This window comes from Cupressus sempervirens, chromosome 7 (assembly GCF_028749045.1).
Source record: "Cupressus sempervirens isolate cs-2001-9-10 chromosome 7, ASM2874904v1, whole genome shotgun sequence".
Taxonomy (NCBI): Eukaryota; Viridiplantae; Streptophyta; class Pinopsida; order Cupressales; family Cupressaceae; genus Cupressus; species Cupressus sempervirens.
This window is the reverse complement of record NC_143124.1, coordinates 870018809-870028952: the sequence shown is the minus strand read 5'-3', so window position 1 is coordinate 870028952 and position 10144 is coordinate 870018809. Positions and strand designations below refer to the sequence as shown.

The 10144-nt window shown below is 38.7% G+C and overlaps 1 pseudogene; it reads left to right on the top strand.

The window, feature by feature from the left end:
• The first annotated feature begins 3962 nt into the window (after window positions 1-3962).
• Window positions 3963-10144, top strand: part of LOC149550225 (glucan endo-1,3-beta-glucosidase 2-like) — a 60635-nt pseudogene continuing 54453 nt past the window's right edge.

Sequence of the window (10144 nt, the reverse complement as noted above, 5' to 3'; positions counted from 1 at the left end):
TGATTTTGCTTTGGATCAAATTTTTCTTTTCTTGAACATGTCGTTTAGAAGGGACATGTTGATCCTTGGGCTTTTGTGGATTTTTTGCTTTATGCTCTTTTTCTTTAGCATCCAATGTGTTTCCATTGGCTATGGTAGGGGTGCATGAAGGAGAGTGTATGGATGGTGAACATTGGAAGGAATTCAAGGAAGTGTGCCTTTGTTGATCTATAATAGGGGATGAAGGGGAAAACATGGATATGGTGGATGGCTGTATGTAAGGACCCAAAATGGATTGAAGGGATGAAGGGTTTGAATGTGGAACATAAGGACCTAGAATGGATGGAAGATAAGGACCTAGAATGGATTTGGAAGATGAATGATGGGAGTGTTTAGGTTTGGAAGGAGGAATTGTGGAAGGTGTACCAACATCTTGAGATGTTATTTCTTCAATGGGATACTTAGCATTTTTAATACAAGATGTGAGTCTAGGTGTATGGCGTTCATGATTGGAAGGATCATGTGGGGGATTAGGATCATGAAGGGAATTATGAAGGCTAATAGGATCATCAGATGGAGTGGGGTCATGAAAGGAAATTGAAGGGGTACTTTGATCTTGACTTAGAAGAGGATCATGGAGCAGAATGAGTGGATCATGAGATGGAATAGGATCACATAATGGAGGGGAGGGAATGAAACCATGAGATGGATTGAGTTGATCTTGACATGGAGGAATATGAGTGGATGGAGTAGAAGGAGAATCTTCATGAAGTGGAGGATTGATGGATGCTAAGTCTAGAGATGGAATGGAATCGGTGGTACATGGAATGTCTTGATCTTGATTAGGAAGGGGATCATGAGATGGACTAGGATTGATAAATGGATCTTGAGGGATAGGGGAAGGATGGGATGGAGAAATGCTCAGATCTAGAGCAGAAGAGGCATCTATAATGTCATGCTTTGGAGGAAGGGCTTGAGATGGCACTAGGGATATGACTTTGGGTGATTGGCTCTCTTCATTTTGTATTTTACACTTAGCCAAGAATGATGAGAAATACCCCTTACGAGGTGGGGATGATGTTTTTTGAGGATTAGGATTGTGTGAAGGTGGAACTATGGGGAGGGGATTACATGGAGGGTTGGGGATGGATGGGACATAAGGACTATGATCTTCAAAACATGGGAGAAGAGGACACATGGCATGGAAGGTGGCCTCTTGTTGTTGGCTTGCCAATATATAATTCTTTAATTGTTCAATTTCCATGACAAGGGTATTTGTGTTGGAGGAATTGTGTGAGCTAGGAATGGAATCGTATGTAGTGGAAGGGTAATGAGGTGGATTTCCCTTGTCAAAGGTAGAAGAATAATGAGCATGAGATGGATTAGAGTTGGATATGAAGTGTGAAGGATGGATTTGATATGTAGGTTGAACAGGAGGTATAACTCCATATTGTCTTTGAAGATTGTCAACCATTTGATTAAGCAAATTCAAATCCATAGATGTTAGAGGAAGAGTGATGAAAGATTTGATGATGAAGGAAATATGAACTCAGGACTAAGAGCAAATGTTGGACTTTGCATTGATTTGATTTGAATTAGATTTGATATTGATGTGATTGAATTTGATTTGATTTGATAAGGGTTTGATTTGATGTGATAAAAAATCCTAAACAAGTGAATATGAAATTTGAATGAAAGTCCAATGTTAATGATAATGCTCCTATGACCAAAGTAGAAGATTGGTGAAAAGTTGAATTAGAGAAAGACGAATGAAATTAGGAAGATTGATTGTGGAGGAATATGTAAATGGATTAAATTAGAAATTGATTAGAAATGAATGAATTTGAAAAGGGATTGGATTAGAAGAATGATGATGTGGAGGAAGGATTTAAGAATGGATTATGAGATTGGTGGAGGAAATTGGATCTAGATGATGATGAAACATGACTAGGATGAAGATTATGGAATTAGATTGAATGACAAGGAAATGATGTGGACAAATGGAGATGATTAAGACGTCAAGGAAATGGTTTGAATGATGAAGACAAGAGATGGATGAGGGTGATGAATTTGATGGAGAGAAGATGTGACGTGGAAGTGATGTGGACAACTTGACTAAGAGGACCTAGACCAAGATGTGCTTTTTTTATTTTTGAATTTTTTTGAATTTTTATGTTTTATGATTTTTTTGGATTGTTATGTTTTATGATGTTTTTTTGGATTTTATGTTTTATGATGTTTTTTTGGATTTTATGTTTTATGATGCAAAATATATACAATGAAATATGTACAAGGCAAGTGTGTTTCAAACACTCAAGAACGTCAAACACACTAACAATCCTATAAGGTTTCAACTAGGATGTACAAGGATCAACTAGAGGGCGTCCTTGATATACACAAGGTACGTGAGGCCCAAATCTGTAGATGGAAGAAAATACTACCACATAGTCTGGGGGAGACGGTAACCCAAATCTCCTCCTTCACTTCCCAAAGGTATAAAGTTCTTTGGGGCTTAGCCAAGAGTGACAATATTTTGCTTCCAAGAGAGGTGTCTTTCGATTCACCTCCCGATTTTTATACTCTGCCAAAACACGAGAGTTGAGGTCATCCCAAGGGGTGATGAAATCTCCAAGCAGGCCTCCTAAAAAAGAAAAAAAAGACCACTTATTTCTTGTGCACCCAAGATCACCCAAAGGCGCGAGGGGAGAGAATATGCCTTGGGGTTAAAAAAGACACGCGTTCATTCCCAATGAAACTTTAGGTTATGTAATCTACTTGAAGACACACGTGTTTAAAGAATGCAAGTTTCTTTCCAATCTTAAAATAGCGCCAACGTGAATGAAAAGTGCAGATTTTTCAACAAGAAAGTAAAGCAAGCGTGTGCATAAGCAAAATTGTTGAAAATGAAATTGATTTCCCTTAAGGCATTCAAGATTGTGTGAGTTCATTTTAAGCACCAATTCAAAATGTTTGCTAACCTAAGCATACATGTCCATTCCCTTAAGGCATTCAAGATTGCATTTGATTGTTTGATCATTTAACCATGCATTCAAAGATGAGTTTTTAGGCATACAAGTTCATTCCCAAAATAAAATTAAGGCAAAATTTGCAAGAAATATGATTAGTAATAAGATATCTCTGCAAAAACATAAGTTAGTTTATAAAAAATGTAGAGCAAACATGAAACAACCCTGCAATGAGAAGGCTAGCAAAAAGTTTGGACTTTGATAGAAAAAATAGAGATCTAAGCTGCATCAAAATTTCATAAAACCAGCACCATGACGATGGGCTCAGAATCAGCTTTTCGGTAATATTTCAATTTTCAAAAATGGAGCTCGTATGCTCAAGTTATGAGTAAAAATGTGAAGGCTGCTCCTTATGACTTAGAAAGGCATGTAGACTGCTGATGTAGTGCTGACATCAGCGACCTGCAAGCAAAAATTTGATGGTTAAGAGAAAGTCAAGCAATTTTTTTTTTGTTTTTTGAACATTTTTGCCTAAAAAATAAAATCCTATTTTATTGAAATATGAAAATTTAAAAACAAATAACAAATAACAAAAAATAAAAATTTAAAAACAAAAAAAAAATGAGCAGAGGGAGAGGGTTTGGTTGCAGAGTCACTGCGGGCGAAGCGGCGGTGGAGGAAGCAGAGGGTCAGTGGCGGCAGAAGTGCAGTGGGGGAGGCCGCGAGTTTCGTTGGCAAGAGCTGCTCGGCCGGCGGGGGCGATGAGCGGCGGTGCGGGGGCAGAGAAGCCACGGGATGGGCGGCACTGGGGGAGCGGGGGCCACAGCAGTGGTTGCGATCCACGCGGTGACAAGGGCAGAGGTGGCAAGGGTAGGGGAAGGCAAAAGAGGAGAGGGCCATTGGAGGATGAGAGTTGCAGGGAGGCAGCAGTCACGGGGAGCTGAGCGAGGAGATAGGCCGCGGTTCAGCTAGGGGTAGGCCATGGCGGCAGTTGCAGTTTATAGGTTATGATTGCGGATGCAGTGGGGGAGCGGCCGTAGGCAGCAGCGCCGCGGGCAGCGGTGGCCGTGGGAGTTGGTGGGTGGACGAGAGAAGGCAAAGGGGAGCCGCCGGGAAAGAGTGGTGGCATGGGGGTGGTGCTCGCGGGCGCCACCGGTGGAGGCGCCTGCGGGTGCCAAACCTGCAAAACAAAAAAAATGGGTTTAAATTTTTTTTTTATAAAAATAATAATAAAAGAAACCAAAATTTGTTTTTTTAATTTTTTTAATTTTTATGTTTTGAATTCTTTTCCCACTTAGACTAGTATGCCCCTCCTCCACCCTTTTTTTTTTCAAATGATTTATATATATATATGTTATATAAACATATATGATAATATATATGTTTATATTGTTAACCTATATATATAAATGATTTTTTTAAAACAAAAAGGAATAAAGAAGATAAAATAAGAGAAAATGAACCCTCCATTTTTTTTTCTTTTTAAAATTTTCCTAGTAATGAATATTTAATGCCTATGTGCCCTAGAACTTGGAAATAAAGCCATAAGAAATGAAACATAGAGTGTTGTATGTCAAAAAACTTCCCTTAGGTCCTCCAAATGCAATGATGGGCTCGTTGACTTGATTAGAGGCTCCCCATGAAATTTGATTTCCAAATGCAAGCTTTCAACCTACAAACTTGAAAACTCACAAAACACTCAAAAACACATTAGATGGTTAGTTTGAACCCGTGAAGTGGGTCCCATCGGGTGTGCCAAAATGTGTTGCATAAAAATGTAACTAAGGAAATAACACTAAGAAACTAATGCACATTCCTACATTATCATGCAAAACCTCAAAATATGAAAGAAGACATGTAAATGAACAACATGAAATACAAAAGAGTATAAACTATCAAAATACCACTATGCAAACCTCGTGAAACCATCAAATGTAGATGATTTCACATTGTTGTGGAATGTGGTTGCTCACAAGTCTAGCAGCATAACAATAAGGTAGATAGTAGATTTATTAAAAATGAGGAGAGGGTTCTCCTTTTATAGGAAAATGGATGCAATGGAGGGCTAAGATTGAATGCAAGATGGAGGGCTAGGATCTCTCAGGATAAATGAGGTGTCCATGAGGTGGAGGCCAAGTAGACTCCATGTGGATTAGGGTTTTGACCATTCAAAGGGGGAAATATGCTCACACATGTGTGAGCAACCTTTGATGGTGACATGATCAATGAGGTGTGAAAAGCATGGCTTCTCACATGTGTGTGAGACAACTTGATTCTCATGCAAGAGGACAAGTGTGCAAGAGGTGTGAGAAGGCATGGCTTCTCACACATGTGTGAGACACCTTGACTCTCATGCAAGAGGACAAGTGTGCAAGAGACATGCAAGACATGAGGGATGAGGGAGTGTGAACATCTCTCACACATGTGTGAGGATTCTTCACACATGTGTGAGAACACACTTAGGATTAAGAGGTGATTAGCTAGGATGATTAGGAAAAGAAAGCATGATTAGGAAGTGGGTAGGTTTAGCATGATGGGTTAGGTAGGCTAGTGAGGTTAGGTGAGGGTTAAATGTAGGAGCCATGTGCTCAAATAGGATTAAAAACAATATTTAATTCCTAGTGGAATTAGGAGGGAATTAATTAAGTAAATGACATACTTAATTAAAGTGAAAGGGGTTAGATGCAAGTGGGAATAGGTTAGGATTTAAATAAACTTTAGTTTGTTTAAATCAAGAAAAGGTGAACATAATTAAATAAATGTAAATTTATTTAATTAAAGGCAAGGGAATTAAATAAATAATAAATATTTATTTAATTGGTCAAGACATGTGATTTGGACAAATTTAAGTATCTACAGGTGTACCTTAGATAGCTCCTATAGTCTCAACCATAATCCCTCGATGGTTTTCTTGGTGGTGATCCAACACCACAAATACCTTGTGAGCTCTACTTGCATCCCCAACTATAGGCTCAGATGCTGCTAGCCTAAAAGCTAAAAAGTAAGATGTACATTGTGGGTAGTCTGCTATAATGTGGCCAAATTGTCCATGAGAATAACATCCTATGCCTCTGCTAGATCCCCTCCCTATTGGAGGTGTTCTCGACTGTTGGTGGCTATCCCTACTAGAAAAATATTGGTTTCTCTGTGTAGGTTGAGTGTTTTCATTTTGCCTATTACGTTGTGCATTGTGATAGTTCTTAGAGTTAGAACCACTACCACCACTCTGTGGTTGGGCTTATGATTCCTTTTGTTGATGTTATTGTTTCTAAGTTTTCTATTGGTTTTGATTCCCCTTAGGAAAGGAGGTTTCCTATTCCCACTTGAGTTGTGGTTGTCATTAGATCCTAATACTATAGGTGCTCCCAAAAAAACCCCATGTCCTAGGTTAACACTCAGCTCTACAAGTATGGCTTGATGTACCACATCTTTGAGCATTTTAGGTTCAAATACCTTAATATCCCCAAATACATGGTTGTTTAAGCCCCTAATAAAATGTTGTTCCAACTATGCTAGGTTATCACTAATTTCCACATAGGGCATGAGCTCATAGAATTTGCACTCATACTTTCCTATAGTCATTGTGAACTATCTAAGGTTGTGGAATTCATCTACTCTCTACTAGTTCCATTTCTCTAGTAGGAATTGCTCATGGAAGTTTTCTAGGAATAACTCCCATATGACATTGTTCATGTTTATACCCAGTTTCTTCTGATTGCTAGTCCACCATGTGGCTCCAAAGAGTTCCAAGTTGGTAATAAAAAACCTTACTTTGACTTTAGTGTCAAATTCATGTATAGAAAAAACCCTATCAAGAGCAATAAGACATTGCTCGGCTACATAACCTAAACCCATCCCATTAAAGGCTTTGACCTTGGACCTCTGAAGGTCCTTCATCTAAGTAGCTACAACTAATCTCTAGGAATCCCTCTAAGGGCTCCTAGACCTAGGTCTATTCTCATTCCTTGTCTATTGTGGTCCATCCTGACCAACACCCTAAAGAGGAAGTGGGCGATCCATGATGGTCTTCTTCATTTGCCTTATGTCAGCCTCCTTAGAGTCGGCCTATTGCTCTCTATGGTTCTCTTCCTGATGCTCACTGACATGCTCGTCCTTACCCTCTTCCTAATTAAGGCCTTCATAGATAGACTCATGTACACTAATGTCTCTACCTCGTCCATGGCTTCTACCATGGCCTAGGTTATGGCCTCAAAGTAAAGATCTCATCCAAGATACCATCCTACAATAATATCCAAGATACACGATGCTATAATAACCATAAAACATACTTCTATAAGGCACACCCTAGCCCCAATCTCATCCCATCCCAATGAGCGCTCAAACATTCTTGGGCATGCCAAACTGAATTGACCCTAAGAGTCACTAAATGCCATAGGGAAACAATCTTTGATAGGGTATATCTCAAATCTTGTATAAGGTATGGATGCAATTCTAGGTGCTATAGGACCATGTTGTTGAAACCTACAATAACCTCCCTCTCTATTTGGAGATTGGATTTCATTTTGATTTTATGGCCCTATCTTGAATGATGCTAAAACTTGTAGTGTTGGCCAGTACAAAGTCACCAACTAGTGAATCTCTCTAACCATTCATCATGGGATCAAACTATCTATTCTTCTAGCTTCACATTTTTAGGTAAACCCTAGTCCCAAGCTCATCCTATCCAATTGAGCACTTGCACATTTTTGGACATGACAAACTGAATTGATCCTAAGAGTCACTAAATGCCATAGGGCAACGATCATTGGTGGGGCATATTTCAAAGCTCATGCAAGGTATGGATGTAATTCTAATAGCTACTAGACCATGTTGCCAATACCTACAATAACCTCTCTCTCCTTTTGTAGATCAGATTTTGTTTTGATTTTGCGGCCCCATCTCGGGTGATGCTGAAACTTATAGTGTTGGCCAGTACAAAGTCACCAACTATTGAATCTCTCTAACCATCTATCATGGGATCCAAATTTCTATTCTTCTAGCTCTACATGGTTAGATAAACCCTAGTCCCAATAATGTCCCATCCCATTGAGCACTCACATATTCTTGGGCATGCCAAACTGAATTAACCCTAAGACTCATTAAATGGCATAGGGAAGTGATCTTTTATGGGGCATATCTTAGAGCTCATGTGAGGTATGGATGCAATTCAAAGTGCTACAAGACTATTTTATTGACACCTACAATAACCTCTCACACTTTTAGAGATCAAATTCCATTTTGATTTTGTAGCCCCATCTCAGGTGATGTTAAAACTTGTAGTGTTATCCAGTACAAAGTCAACAACTACTAAATCTCTCTAACCATTTGTTGTATAGTTGAGCTATCTATTTAGATATCTCTAAGTGGTTAGGTGAACCCTAGTACCAAGATCATCCCATCTCATTAAGCAATCAAATATTCTTGGGCATGCCAAACTAAATTAACCCTAAGAGTCACTAAATGCCATAGTGCAGTGATCTTTGATGGGGCATATCTCAAAGCTTGTACAATGTATGGATTCAATTCTAGGTGCTACAAGACCATGTTTTTGACATCTATAATAGCCTCTCTCTCTTTTTGGAGATTATATTTCATTCTAATTTTGTGGTCGCAGCTAGGGTGATCTTGAAACTTGTAGTGTTGGCTAGTACAAAGTCACCAACTATTAAATTTGTATAATCATTCATCATGGGATCAAACTATCTATTTTGTTAACTTTGAGTGGTTAGGTAAAGCCTATTCCCAATCTCATCCCATCTTGTTGAGCCCTTGAACATTCTCAGGCATGCCAAAGCAAATTGACCCTAAGAGTGACTAAATATCATAGGACAACAATCTTTGATGGGGCATATCTCAAAGCTCGTGCGAGGTATGGATTCAATTATAAGTGCTATAGAACTATGTTACTGACACCTACAATAGTCTCTCTCTCTTCTTGGAAATTAGATTCCATTTTGATTTAGTAGCCCCATCTCGAGTGATGCTAAAACTTGTAGTGTTGGCTAGTATAATGTTGCCAATTGCTAAATCTCTCTAATTATTCATCATGGGATTAAACTGTCTATTATGTTAGCTCTAAGTGGCTAGGTAAACCCTAGTCCCAAGCTTTTCTTGTCTTATTAAGTGATCAAATATTCTTGCACATGCCAAACCAAATTGACCCTAAGAGTCACTAAATGCCATAGGGTAGCAATCATTGATAGGGCATATCTCAGAGCTCATGCAAGGTATGGATGCAATTCTAGGTACTACAGGACTATGTTTCCAACACCTATAGTCACTCTCTCTCTTTCTAGAGATTAGATTTAATTTTGATTATGTGGCCCCATCTTGGGTGATGCTTAAACTTGTAGTGTTGGCTAGTACAAAGTTGCCAACTATTGAATCTATCTAACTATTTGTCATGCAATCAAACTATCTATTATGTTAACTCCAAGTGGCTAGGTAGACCTTATTCCCAAGCTCATCCCATCCCCTTTGAGAACTCAAATGTTCTTGAGCATGCCAAACAAAATTGACCCTAAAATTCAATAAATTTCATAGGGAAACAATATTTTATAAGGCATATCTTAGAGCTCGTGTGAGGAATGAATGAAATTCTAGGTGCTATAGGACTATGTTGCTAACACCTATAATAACCTCTTTTTTTTTAGAGATCAGATTTTATTTTGATTTTTTGGCCCCATCTTGGGTGATGCTAAAACTTGTAGTGTTTTCCAATACAAAGTCACCAATTGTTGAATCTCTCTAACCATTCATCATGGGATCAAACTATATGTTCCATTAGCTTCAAATGGCTAGCTAAACCCTAGTCCCAAGCTCATCTTGTCCTATTGAGCACTCAAATATTCTCGAGCATGCCAAACCAAATTAACCCTAAGAGTCATTAAATGCCATAGGAAAGCAATCTTTGATGGGGCATATCTTAGATCTTGTGTAAGGTATGGATGAAATTGTGGGTGCTATAGGACCATTTTGTCAACACCTACAATAATCTCTCTTTTTTTTGGAGATCAGATTTCATTTTGATTTTGTAGCCCCATCTTGGGTGATGCTGAAACTTGTAGTTTTGGCCAGTACAAAGTGACCAACTATTGAATCTCTCTAGCTATTTATCATGGGATTAGATTGTCTATTTTTTTAGCTCTAATTGGCCAATTAAACCCTAATTCCAAGATTTTCCTATCCTGTTAACCACT